Raw genomic sequence first — 13,679 nt, 5'->3', positions numbered from 1 at the left:
GACTAGTAAAATACAGAGACCTTAGGAACTACTGTATTTTTCGCTCTATAGGACGCACTTTTTCTCCTCCAAAAATTAAGGGGAAATGTGTGTGCATCCTATGGAGCGAATACAGGCTCCTTGGCTTCAGCAATAGCAACGCGAAGCCTCCGAAGCGCAGAGGGAGCGCTCCCTCCGCGCTCCAGAGGCTTCGTGTTGCTTTCGCTGAAGCATGGAGAGCGAGAGGGGTCGGTGCGCACTGACCCCTCTCGCTCTCTAGGCTTCAGGGATAGCCGCCTGAAGCCTTTGGAGCGCAGCCGAACCTCGCGCTGCACTCCAAAAGCTTCGGGTTCCTTTTGCTGAAGCCGGGAGAGGAAGACTCTCCTGGCTTCAGCAGAGAGGGAGAGCTGCGCAGCGCCCCTTCAGTGAAGTGGGAGGAGAAATGGAAGGGGCTCCACTTCTCCGGCCGCTTCGCTGAAGGGGCGCTGAGCAGAGAGGGGGAGAATTTTTTTTCCCTGTTCTCCCCCTCCTATAGTTCAGTGCGTCCTATGGTCCGGTGCGTCCTATAGAGTGAAAAATACGGTACATTTACTTTGGTTTCTGGAACTGGATGCTGCCGGGAGGACTTTCAGACTGATTTTTAAACCCTTGTGTCTGGTTTTCCAATGTCCACTGCCAAGCCTCAGCACTGTCTCTACCCCATTGTTGAACCATTAATAACACTAAAGCAAGGGGGCCTTGGCCTAATTTCAAAGGGTGAATTCCTGGTATTTGCTTCCTTGGCCAAAGCAATTCTTACCCCCTGATGTACTGGCAGGAGCAGGTTAAAATTTGGTGGAAGTGCTGGTCTGCCTGCAGAGTGGAGCTCTATCAGCAGGGAGGTAGACACCCCCACCATACCTGTGGAAATCTTCGTAAATGCAAGTCTACCACTGGTGATGTTCCTGCAGCTGGTAGGCCTCAAAATGGGGTGTTTCAGGAGCAGAGGAGAGACAGCATGGAGGCAACCTTGGAGACAAGCACCCTTCCTTCACTGGAGACCCCCAGAATCACACCTCGTCATCCAGAATTGAACCAATTATGCAGGAGCGGGTGGATATATGTAGGGGAACAATGAAGGGAGGGGCAGAGAAAGACAAGTACGTAGTTAGAAAATTGGAACGGATATGGCAGGCAATGAAACAACAAGGCTGATGTCACAGTAGCCCAATTAAGTGGATTTGAAGTTTAACTTTGAATAACTTCAGCAATATTGTTTTTGGGGAAAACAACTTGTGTAAGCGAAAGCAGATGCCTTGATGACTAACTAACAAAATCTACCCAAAAACATATGGGCCCACCAAAATAAAAAGCGATTTCAAGGTGGCAGTTATCAAGCATGGCATAGTCACGCCAGTAATAGTAGCCAATTACTTTTTATTATTGAGAAATAACAAAGCCAGAGGCAAATGCCAAAGGCTCCAGATGGAGCGTAGAATTGTACGATCTGCTATACATAAAGGTGGCATAAAGGGTAATCAAGCCAGAAAGGCAACAGGAAGGACAAGCAGTGAATGCCAGCCAGAGCTCCAGCTGACCTCAAGGGCATTTTGTGACACACAGCGAAGCAAAGTGGTCGCCGAAACAGAGCTGGAAACTCGGGTAGATAATTTCTTTATATATAGAATAATTTAGGATTTAAGCTAAAAAGTCACCGCTTGGTAAAATAAGGGCCACCTGCCACATACGTTAATCGAGATACCACTGTATTACTGAAGCCATTGACAGATGAACATACATCTGTGAACTGATTATAAATACGGTTACAATATATACATAGTAATATCTAAAGGGTTACCTTGTTCCACAGAACTGGGTCAGTCTTGTCAGAACTCCCAAAAATCCAAGATCAAGCAAAAGACATCCAGTTAGAATGAAGGAATATCCTTCCACATGACAGTTAATGACTGGCAGAGCAGGGTGGGGTGGCATTGCTCACCTGGCTTACCAGTGCAGAAGTCACTCCACTCCACTCCACTGGTCACTACTGCATGGAAAGGAATGATAACTGGCTCAACATAACTATTGGAAAGAATGATACTGTGATATTATAGATTCTCTATTGTCAATAAGATGCATCCATCATCTAGAGAGAACCTTTTTTTTACTCTCACTCTTCACTGCTCTGATTGACACGAGATAAAGAACACCCCATTTTACCCCTTCTTTTGCACATGACAAACTATTTTGGCTCATTAAAATGGGACAAGCAGAAGGAAACGCAGAGTTCATTGATAATTGCATGTGAAAACCATCAACATCATGCCCGAGATGCCCGAGTGTTTCCCAAACTCCAGCCACGCCATGGACCACTTAAAAATGCTGAGGGTATTGGCAAAGCACAATGATACTTCTGCCTCTTGTAGGAATTGTAGCACACTTCACTACATGCTATATGATTTCTAATTCTATTAAAATAATCTATAAGGTATTGTAAGGTAGGCCAGTACAGCATACTAAAGAGCTAATGATTCAGCTGAGATTTGAACCATAGTTCATCCTCAGTATCTAATAAAGGAATATCATTAATCTATTCTCAAGAGGATCTGATCATGTTTATAAAATTCAGCCTACTTATAAAATTGTTCTTGTTATGAGTTTGGGGTATGTGTGTGTTAGGCTGTCAGGCTGTATGTCAAGATCTGGATCCAGCAAGTGTTTAAATTTAATCAAGGCATCTAATTCTTTGAATAGTGAGGCTAGCCTCCTGGTGAAGTGATAGCCTGAGAGATAGGCCATTAAAGAGAACAAAGGAAGGGGCTCTGTGGCAGATGGAAAATTTGGGGCCTCTCCCTCAACTCTGTGTAGTTAGAAGGAATAAGGCAGAGTTGAGAGTAGAGATCTGCGCTGACATGAGCTTTAAGCAAAGCAGCAAGCAAGTAGTGAGAGAGACAGAGTGATGTTTGATTTCTGTTTGAATCCAAGACTGTGGCTATGGGGGAAGCAAGGCCCTCTTGAGTGTTAATGGCGTGAACCCCTCCACTGTAGGCTCAGGTTGTATATATGTTTAAATAAACTAAATAAACAGTCTCCGCTGTGCCTTATTCCAAAAGCAAACATGAACCCTGGATAAGCACCCAGAAGCTCTGGAAAGAAAGAAAGAAAGAAAGAAAGAAAGAAAGAAAGAGAGAGAATTTTGGCCCTATATGTTAAATCACTACAAAATATTCTGAAAGTCAAATGTATTGAAATATTCTGGAATATCACTTCAAATTACCTGAGAGGCGTGTGTCTAGTAATAATTTCAAACAGAATGAAGAAAATGTATATGGTAGTGATGCATGAAATTGAAAGCACAAGGAATTATCTCCGCTGCTAGCAACACAGTTAAAAAGTGAGAGATGTGGGGAAGCAAGAAAGGAAAATTTATTGAAAACAAATCAATGGTACAGAAAATTTGCCATTTTGTGTTCTGTGTTCTCTTGCTGCTCTAGGTTTAACCTATTTAGGTGGGTTTCTGTATATGATGCCTAAAATCAAATCAAAAGTAATAACCCAATAACCCACACTCCCCCAAAAGCATCACATTCTAAAAGGGTGTTGGATGTCAATAAGATCAACCAAAGGCCTGGTTAAAAAAGGAATGTTTTTGCCTGGCACCTAAAGGTGTATAATGAAGGCGCCAGGCAATCTTCCCTGGGGAGAGCATTCCATAGATGGGGAGTCACTGCAGAGAAAGCCCGTTCTCATGTTGCCACCCTCCGGACCTCTCGCGTTATGCCAAGAAGGCGGCAGTCACAAGTGAAGAAGGCACCAAATCCTTCTTCCTTCTCTTGTCTCAATGGCACCGCCGTCCAAAAGGCAGAAATGCATTGCCCTTGCATCTGAGAACTGTAATCTCAGTGTACAACTCAGGACTTGCTTGTCCCCAGTGTACAGGAATTTCAATGATCTGATACTGTATATAGTTAACATAAAAATATTCAGGAGTGCCAACTTGAATAAAGCATTGGAGCGGGGGTGGGGGGACAAGTAAGTACATAATTTATCATATGATGTGGTGCATGCACACCATTTGAATGACAATGCCCATCAACTTGGGTAGGGCCCAGCTCCCACAAATATTTAATGGGGGGGGGGGGAAGGACCTTGGCCCCTAGGAGTTGGCTCTTATGAAAGTATTCCTATTACACAGTCTTAGGGAGAGTAAATATATCAATACCTTGTCTTAAACATTTTGCTCATTGTTCTAAAATTAAAAAAAATCATTTTTCTTTCCCCCTCCCAGGAAAAACCCACAAGGTTAGTAAAAATGGGGGGGGGAGGAGTTTATTCTGATTTTTTTTCTGGGCCTCCACATCTCTAGGCAGCATAGAAATCCTAAGTAGTAAGTGTTAACAGCCTTATCTTCCATTAATTTGTCTAATCTCTTCTTAAAGTCATCCAAGTTGGTGGCTATCAAGGCACATTTGGTAGTTAATTCTATAGTTTAACTATGCACTGTATGATGAAGTACTTTATCTTGTCTGTCCTAAATTTCCTACCATTCAGCTTTTATTGGATGGCCTCAAGTTCTAGTGCTATGAGAAAAGGAGGGGAAAAAAAATATCTCTCTTTCCTGGTCCTCCACATCATGCAGAATTTTCTAAACCTCTATCATGCCACTTTTTGTTTAAACTTAGGAATACTTCCGTGTTTAATATTATTAATTTATATATAGCATAATTGCCAAAATTGGTTCTAAGTAGTTTCCAGGTGTAAGACCAATCACAAAAATATATTAACACACAGGGGAGGGATTCATTGTTGTGCCAAGATGATCATTCCATCAGGGCAAGCAATTTGGCTTACTAGGCAGAACGATGCCCCTCTACCCGCTTGTTGTTCTGGTGGTTTAACCAACACCCCCGGAGCCAAATTTAGGGGGTGCAGGGGAAGAGAGGAGGAAAAGCCTTCTTACACATTGCTTCTGCTGATTGTACTTTAATCCAGCTCAGATAATTATAATATGATGAAAACGCTGGAAGCATTAAGATAAATTCAACAGTGTAAATAAGTTTTGATGGATGCAATAATGGAATACTGAATGGTATCGTTTTTGTAAAATAAGCAGGGATTTATGATACATAAAATGAAGCATAGAAAGAGAAGAAGGGAAGTCATTGATATCTTAAGGATGTAAGAATGAGTACTTTAAATTGCAAAACAGAAATTCAATAAATATATATATACAAAAAAGATAATTAAAATATGCAATAAAACAATTCCATCAAAACATTGAAACTGACACGCATGATTAAAATGTGCAGTGAAACAATCCCATTATGACTGCACAACAATTAAAACAGAGCACTCAAAATGGGAGATTCTGCTCCGTAGAGAAGGGGAATGCCTGCTGAAACAGGTGTGCATTCGAGAGTCAGCAGAATACCAATAGTACTGATGTGGCTGGTTGTAGTTCAGAATGGAAAGGACTCTACAACACTGGTGCCACAAGTGAAAAAGCTCAGCTCATTGTTGCTCCAGGCTAAAAATCATCAAGCTGTTGGAAAGCTAACTGGGTACCATTTGTTGGTTTTAATTCCCTTAGTAACCTTTCCTCATAAGTTCCTTGTTCCAGCATCTTAATCATTCCGGGTATAACCATATATCCATCAAGTATATCCTTCTCTACAGCAACACAGAGACCACTGCTTCATGGAAAGGCTTCTGGACTGGGGGGTGGTTCATGGTTTTAGTCCCATACCATTGAAATTAATTGGATTTTTAGTACTGAATTAAAGAACTAGAATTACATCTCACAGTAGTGCAAACAGACTTGCACAGTTGGGCACGCCTGAACCTATTGAAATCAATGGGTATAAGGATGCCTAACGCTGAATGGAATTGCAACCTTAAAATGAAAAGAAGTCTCTTGAAGTAACTGTGGTTCTTTTATATCAGAGTGATCCAATTAGCAGGCTGGGAAGGAGAGAAAAAGGGGGGAGCTATAGTTATGAATTAAAGAAATTGGGATGCAATGTGGTTAATTATAACATCACAAAGCATACTGTCATAGCACTGTGATCAAAACCACTGCTGACTTGTTTTTAGATATGGAATTTTTCAAAGGGACCATAGGCAATTAGCCAATAAGCTCCAACAGGCTGAACACACTCCCTACTATGTTCACCACTCATGCTCAAGACATCAAAGCCATTATGTTCCATAATAAGAGCCTTATTAATTGCAAGCCCGGGCCCGGGCTGCAGGTAACACTCAGGAACAGCGTAATTGATAGTTGGGTTTGAATTAATGTAGCCAGATCAAAACTTCAGAAATAAAGTTCATGTAGAGCTCTAGGACTTGTTACTTAGAGCCCCTGGAGAGATAACAGTTAGGATAGGACAGTCTACTCTGTATACAATTGCTCAGGTTACAGGGAATGTCTTTCCCTACCTCCTTATGCCTTGCAAGAGCTTGCTGCTTGTGGTGAATAGGTCACCTGACTTGCTTATCATGAGCACCATTTGCCATTTTTCAATTATTATTTTTTTACTGATGAGCTATTTGGGTGGGGTGGCTGTTGTAGCTCCTTATACTAGCTATCATGGCACCGAGCAGAATCAGTATTATGGTCTTTTTCATTGCACAGACCAGTAATTTGGGAACTTTTAAGTCCAGAGGTGATTTACAGGACAGATAGGTAGCCTCTGAGCAAGGGTTACATAATTAACAAACTTTTGACTTCTAGCAGTATGGACAACAGGGCAATGTGAAGCAGAAATATGACCCCTTGGCATTTTGATGTGGAGAAAAGAGGCTGATAATTTAGACATTATAGCTCTCGTGTGTGATAAGTTATAACAGCAGCGTCTATTAGCTTTCATCACTTTAACCTGAGTTCAATCCCTGAGCAGTAGGAGAAAGCCAAATTAGATTTAAAGGATTAAACAGATAGGTTAACTACAATACTCCCGCTCTGAATCTTCTTCAGAGCGCAGCCAAAGTGCACAATGAATTTGAAGGCAAATTATACAGAGAGCAAGGTTCAGTTAAAGCTAAGCCCCTTTTTCGGTGCAATTGATTTCAGTGGCATAATTAAGCATCCATTTCACTTTCTCCTACTGAATTCAGCGGTACTTAAAACTTCTGTAAATATTTTCAATATTTGAGGGGACCCCCCCGGCCCATGTTGTATCATTCACTTGAAACTACAAAACCCAATTTTTCATGGAACGTCAAGCATGAATTTGAATTATTGATTCATTTGATGATTATCAATACACCCATAGTTATTCAAGTAATCTGCTTCAGGAGAACCTTGGCGTTTTTAAAGCTTCGGATTAAAGCCCACTCCGGGGGCACAGTGTTATATTTTCTGTGGTTTGAGGTTTGCTTGTTTGCAGTAGAAACCATGATTGACATTCCAGACACGTGTACTACCAGGTAGTTGCTAGCCCAGAAGTTCAAAGGGAATGTTCAGTAGCTCAGAAAACTATTTACACCACCCACCTAACCCCTAAACTGCAGAGGCTGCCTGAAGGTTATTTTTACTTTTCCTAGCATTGTCTAAATGTGAAGACATTAAGAAGAAATAGAAGATTGCTAGAAAGGGGGGGGGGGAGTTGGAATAATGCTAAGGGCTGCTATCTTTTCTTTTCTTTCTTTCTTTCTTTCTTTCTTTCTTTCTTTCTTTCTTTCTTTCTTTCTTTCTCTCTCTCTCTCTTTCTCTCTTTCTCGTGAAATGCAGCAGACCAACAGTGTTGGAAACTAAAGACCCTTATTTACACACAAAGGGGACACCACGGACCCTGTGTCACTCTGGCGTTATTCAAGCAAATCTCCCTCACAAAAACCAGCATGAGTCAGGTGAACCACACATTGAATACAAGTGAGGAAATACGAGCACACCCACCCACCATCCTACCTGTGGGTCTTAACCCTATTGTGGTTACTATCCACTTCAAAATGGTGACTCAGTGCTTGAGTCAAATACTTGCTATGTCTGCTAAGGGCTTGTTGTGGGGAAACAGCACAGAAAGCAGACGTTTTGGTTCTCCTTATATCTCCTTCAATGAAACTTGAACTATTCACCTAAAATAGAATGCCCTTGTCTACCTTCCTCCATTTTCTTCCCAGTAATCTTGTAAAAGGTGTCAGCTCTATGTGGCTTTGCCTGTCCTCATTATATCAAATTTAGGGACATTAAAATTTGGATTGGAAACATTCTTTGGCCCATCTTTAATCAAGTACCAATTTCCAATTTTCCTAAAGACAATCACCAATAGAATTCTGAATTCACTTGGGATTAGAGTGGCCTGATAAAAAATATTCAAAATAAGAAAGCGATGAATATGCATGGCATTTTGGTTCGTTTGCGAGGCTCCACTTGTAAATATGGTTACTGGGAAATAACTCGCTGTCCACCTGCCCATGCTGTGCTGTAAATTATATTTGATCTTATAAGAAATAGGCACAACCTACATTCTGACACATGCAGCCTGTCACTGTAATGTCTAGTTTGCCCCTCAGCAACTTCCTATGTATTCTGTTGCAAAATATATAAGGATGCTATTGTGTGTGTTGGTGAGAATGGTAACATCCCAAAGTACTTACAGATTTTGATGGGAATTTCTGCTGAAACAGGTGGGGATACGTTCCAAGCAAATGTACATGGATTGGGTGAAAGAGTTCACTGATCAGGACTATTAGACCAGCAAACTTAATAAATGGTCTAAGAAAAAGTTTATTCTCTGTCACACTCCCATGTGTAGCAGCAAATCAAGTTAGAAAGCAGCTGGCAAGTACTTCAAGTGCCTTAATGGCTGTAATGATAAATCTGGCACAATGCACACTGGGAACTATTCCACCCAAGTACCAGCACTTTGAAGTCTCATTTGCTTCAGTGGGAAAGTTAAGTATATGCTGTAGGAAGTCTCTTTATTCGGAAGAAAGGGCCAAACTACTCATTATAAGTGGTTGTGTAATTCTTCTTTTCTGATTTTTTTTTTAAATGGGAAAAGTAAAGTGCCTCCAAGAGCTTGAGGAGACCTGTGAGGAGGGGACCACAGTAGACAGTGGAGACAGGGAGGATGCAGGCAGCTTTGGGGGCTATTGTACAGCTTTGAAAAAATATATAAAAAACAACAACAAATAGGGAAAATCTTTATATGCAAAAGAATTGTCTGAGCTGCTTAGTCAGCCTGATCTCTGTCTACATGTGTGCCCAGTCTAATTTCGCAAGGGAATAACTTTGGGTAGGAGTAAAGATGCTCTATTTCTAATGCTTCCAAGCACATTGGATGGGTTCATATCCTGAATCAGGGAATTATGGTGACTTCTCTAGGAATTTAAAAATGCATTTCAGTAGCCAAGGATCCTGCCCCTCCCCACCCCACCCAATTCAATAGCTCAAAATCCTAAACAAGCAAGCAAGCAAGCAAACAAACAAACATTTACTTCTCAAGCACAGAGCTGACATATGGCACCGCTTGGAAATATTTCTCCAGCCAATGTTTTCCTTCCTATGCTATATCTCTAAGTGCCAGTTTACTTGGTGGTGTGGACCTAGATAAAAACCTCAACAGTTGCATATGTAGGTGGTGGGTAAGTATAATTTTGGTTGTGGGTAGCAAGAGAGAAAAATATCATGATCAAAAAGAGAAATGAATTTCAATCAAAGTCATATTAGGAATCAGATTGAAGTGTGGGCTGAAAATTGACCCCCATCCTTTAAAAAGAGAGCGTAATTTGTGTTATTTGATCAAAGGATTCTATATGTGCCACATCAGTTTTAACCAACCTCCTTTCACAAGGCCTTCTTTTCAAATGGTCTTCACAGTCCCAACCATCTGTTCTGCTGTCATTTTACTCTTGCATAGTCCCTGCAATGATCAAATCCATTCAGTTTATTTCAGTATTGGGTGCAACACTTTCAATTTTGGTGAATGCAAGACAAGAGCCAGCAACATTCTGATCAGAGAATAAAGTATTAAATAAGGTTCACTTCATTTCCAGAGCCAGTGTGCTATAGTGGTTAAGAGTGGTAGATTCGTAATCTGGGGAACCGGGTTTGCGTCTCCGCTCCTCCACATGCAGCTGCTGGGTGACCTTGGGCCAGTCACACTTCTCTGAAGCCTCTCAGCCCCACTCACCTCACAGTGTGTTTGTTGTGGGGGAGGAAAGAAAAGGAGAATGTTAGGTGCTTTGAGACTCCTTTGGGTAGTGATAAAGCGGGATATCAAATCCAAACTCCTCCTCTTCTTCTTCTTCTTCTTCTTCTTCTTCTTCTTCTTCTTCTTCTTCTTCCTTCCCATGAAATTAAATCCATTTCACTCACGGGAAATGTGGATAATTCTGGTCACCATTTCCTCTGGAATCCAAAGACAGACTAGGTGTTATGTTGTTAACAGCCAGTGCTATAGTAAGGAATGGTCAATGGTGGGGAATTAAACTCTGACTCTTGTAATCCAGTGAAATCTCTGAGTTAGGAACTAACTGCATGCAAAGTGAGGCAAAACTTGTATGTAGGAAGCCAGGGAGTTACATACACACTGGTTCACTCTATAATCTATAAGACTAGAAAAAGAGGGTTCAGAGATTGCATGAAATCTATGACACACCTAGAGTAGATGAAAGCAAGCTAACTCTCTCTTGTTCTTTCCCTTGTTCTCCAAGGGCTTTAAAAAGGTAAAAGACCCCTGGACAGTTAAGTCCTGTCAAAGGCGACTATGGGGTTATGGTACTTGTTATGTACTGAGTTGAATAGGATCCAAACTGCAGCAGTCTGATTGGTCCTAGAACAATAGGCTCCAAAAGGCAGCAGTCTGATTGGTCCTAGAACAATAGGATTCAGAATGCAGCAGTCTGATTGGTCCTAGAACAATGCAGCAGTATGATTGGTTAGCAGGAACCACCCAATCATGCTCCAGATAGAAGTGAATCCACAACCTGATTGGCCTACAGTAGAATCCTGGAACTAGCCAATCATGTGCAGCCCATTGTGTAAATAATGTATATAAAGCAGATACTTTGAGGGGACATTCATTCATTCCTCCTCACCACTATGAGCTGAATAAAGAGCATGAAATCACTTTGCGACTCTGAGTATATTTCACTGGCGACGAAGGTGGGATCCCGCTGAGCTGACTGCCACACACAGCACCGCAGCACCGCCACCTGCCGCACCGCTGCCTCGCACCGTGTATCCAGGCTTCAGCTCCGGGACACAAGGAACTCAGAATGGCAACTGACAGCAGCTTCTCGCCATTCAACCCAGCATCTGGAGACTGGGAAGCGTACGCCTCCCGTTTCACCTTCCTCCTAGAAGCCAAAGGGGTCACCGATGAAGAAGACGCCAAGAAGAGGGCAATATTCTTCAGCGTCTGCGGAGAGGAGACATTTGAAATCGCCCGGGCTCTCCTTGCGCCTGAAGACGTCGCTACTGTTCCATACAAAACAATAATGGAACAGCTGAAGGGGCACTTTTCGCCACAGCCCTCAGTGGTGGCTCGTCGAAATGCCTTCTACGCAAAGCGGCAAGCCCCTGGGGAAACCATAACTGGGTTTGTGACCTCTCTCCGCCAAGCTGCCCGGTTCTGCAACTTCTCAGAGCTGGAGAACATGCTTCGTGACCGCCTCGTCGGTGGCCTGAAGGATGAGAAGCTGCAACGACGCCTCTACGCTAAGAAGAACCTAACGTTCCAGGTCGCTCTGGAGGAGGCCCTGGCAACGGAAGCTGCTGAGAGGTCGACGCAAGAGGCACGGCTGAGCCAGCCGTCCCAACCGAGGGTCCACCACGAAGACCTCACCAACGACTCGGGATCCGACAGGGAGGAGGTGCACCGAGTACAGCAGCGCACTCAAGCAGCCCACATACCACAGCTGCCTCGACGAGAAGGAGGGAACTGCGCAAGCTGTGGAGAAAGTCACGAGAGGAGGACCTGCCGTTTCCGCAACGCAGAGTGCAGGCAGTGCAGAAAATTGGGACACATCGCCCGGGTGTGTCGGGCTCGGCCCACCCGAAGCCAGGCATCAGATGACCAATCCAAGAGCCCCAGGTCCCGGGGCCCAACGCACCAAGGCAACTCGACGGAGCTCACAGACTTCCAGGTATACCAGTTGCCCCACCCCAACGTAGAGAAAATTTATGTAGAGGTACAGATAGAGGGGGCCCCATGCCGCATGGAGCTTGACACGGGTTCAACTCTATCCATAATCTCGGCAAGGACCTTAAGGAAACTGTGTCCTACTGGGGGTCCCAAACTCAGGCCGGCCCCATTCACCCTCCGGGACTTCCAGAAACGTAAGGTCCCCACAATGGGGGTGGGGACCTTCAGGGTGCAATACCGAGGGCGGACGCGGCAACTGGACTTGCTTGTGGTCAAGGGCCCCTACATTAGCTTACTGGGGTTGGCATGGTTTGGACCACTGGGACTAGCCATCACCGGGGTGAACCACATGAGCTTACAAGTGGACGTGGACGCCATATGCAAGGAGTTTCCGGGGGTTTTCGATGGGAAATTGGGACAGTATACGGGCCCCCCCATTGCTCTACAGCTTGACCCCGCAGTACGACCAGTCAGGCTCAAGGCCCGCCGGGTCCCATTCGCCCTGAAACCCCGTATAGACGAGGAATTGGACCGACTCGTGGAGCAAGGAGTGCTGGAGCCGGTGCCTAATGCCCCCTGGGAAACCCCAATCGTCACACCCGTCAAGCCTAATGGTTCGGTCCGCATCTGCGCAGACTACAAATGTACCATAAACAAGGCCCTCATGGCCCATGCATACCCAGTGCCAGTGGTCAGCCATGTCCTTGCCACCCTGGCTGGGTCGAAAATTTTTGGCAAGCTGGACTTGGCCCAAGCATATCAACAGCTGCCAGTAGATGAGGCCACAGCAGAGGCACAGACGATTGTGACGCACAGAGGAGCGTTCAGGGTAAAGCGGCTGCAATTCGGGGTCAGCGTGGCACCAGGCATATTCCAGAATCTAATGGACTCTCTCCTTAAAGGGATTCCTGGTGTCACCCCCTTCTTTGATGATGTGTTGATTGCCGGGCCCACACCAGAGGAGTTTGAGGACCGCCTCCGCACTGTTCTGCACCGTTTCCAGATGGCGGGTCTCAAGGTGAAGCGGGAAAAATGTCTACTAGGAGTGCCTCAAGTGGACTTTCTGGGATTTATGGTGGATGCAGAAGGGGTTCACCCGACTGGGGACAAGGTACGGGCCATTTGTGATGCCCCAGCGCCCAAGAACAAGACTGAACTTCAGGCCTTCTTGGGATTATTGAACTTTTACCATTCCTTCCTTCCCCACAAGGCGGCGGTAGCGGAGCCCCTACACAGACTCCTGGACAAGCGGGCCCCTTGGGTGTGGGGCCAGCGCCAGGAGGCCGCATTCCAGGCAGTCAAGGACTTGCTTGTCTCAAACTCGGTCTTGGCACACTTCGACGAGAGGCTGCCGGTGGTGCTAGCATGCAACGCCTCGCCCTATGGCATCGGCGCTGTCCTGGGACACCAACTCCCGGATGGAAGAGAGGTACCGGTAGCATACTTTTCCCAGACACTCAACGAAACCGAGCGGAACTACTCGCAAATCGACAAGGAGGGTCTGGCAATCGTGAAGGGAGTAAAAAAATTCCATGATTTCTTGTACGGGCGGCCCTTCACCGTGGTGACTGACCACAAGCCGTTGCTTGGCTTGTTTGCCCCCGAAAAGCAGACCCCCCAAGTGCTGTC

At 44.5% G+C, this 13,679-nt stretch overlaps 2 long non-coding RNA genes across 2 annotated transcripts in view; one reads left to right on the top strand and one right to left on the bottom strand.

Moving 5' to 3' along the window:
- The window catches only part of LOC309327432, a 200,799-nt gene that overhangs the window by 118,933 nt on the left and 68,187 nt on the right, over positions 1–13,679 (top strand). The gene's annotated exons all lie outside the window — the stretch shown is intronic.
- LOC309327649 overlaps positions 393–13,679 on the bottom strand; it is a 163,691-nt gene continuing 150,404 nt past the window's right edge. Inside the window, exon 3 of the long non-coding RNA XR_014150612.1 lies at positions 393–570. This is a non-coding gene — a long non-coding RNA (uncharacterized lncRNA). The remainder of the gene's footprint in view (positions 571–13,679) is intronic.

Source organism: Podarcis erhardii, assembly GCF_964252035.2.
Source record: "Podarcis erhardii genome assembly, chromosome: 1".
Taxonomy (NCBI): Eukaryota; Metazoa; Chordata; class Lepidosauria; order Squamata; family Lacertidae; genus Podarcis; species Podarcis erhardii.
This window is presented reverse-complemented; position numbering and strand designations above follow the sequence as displayed.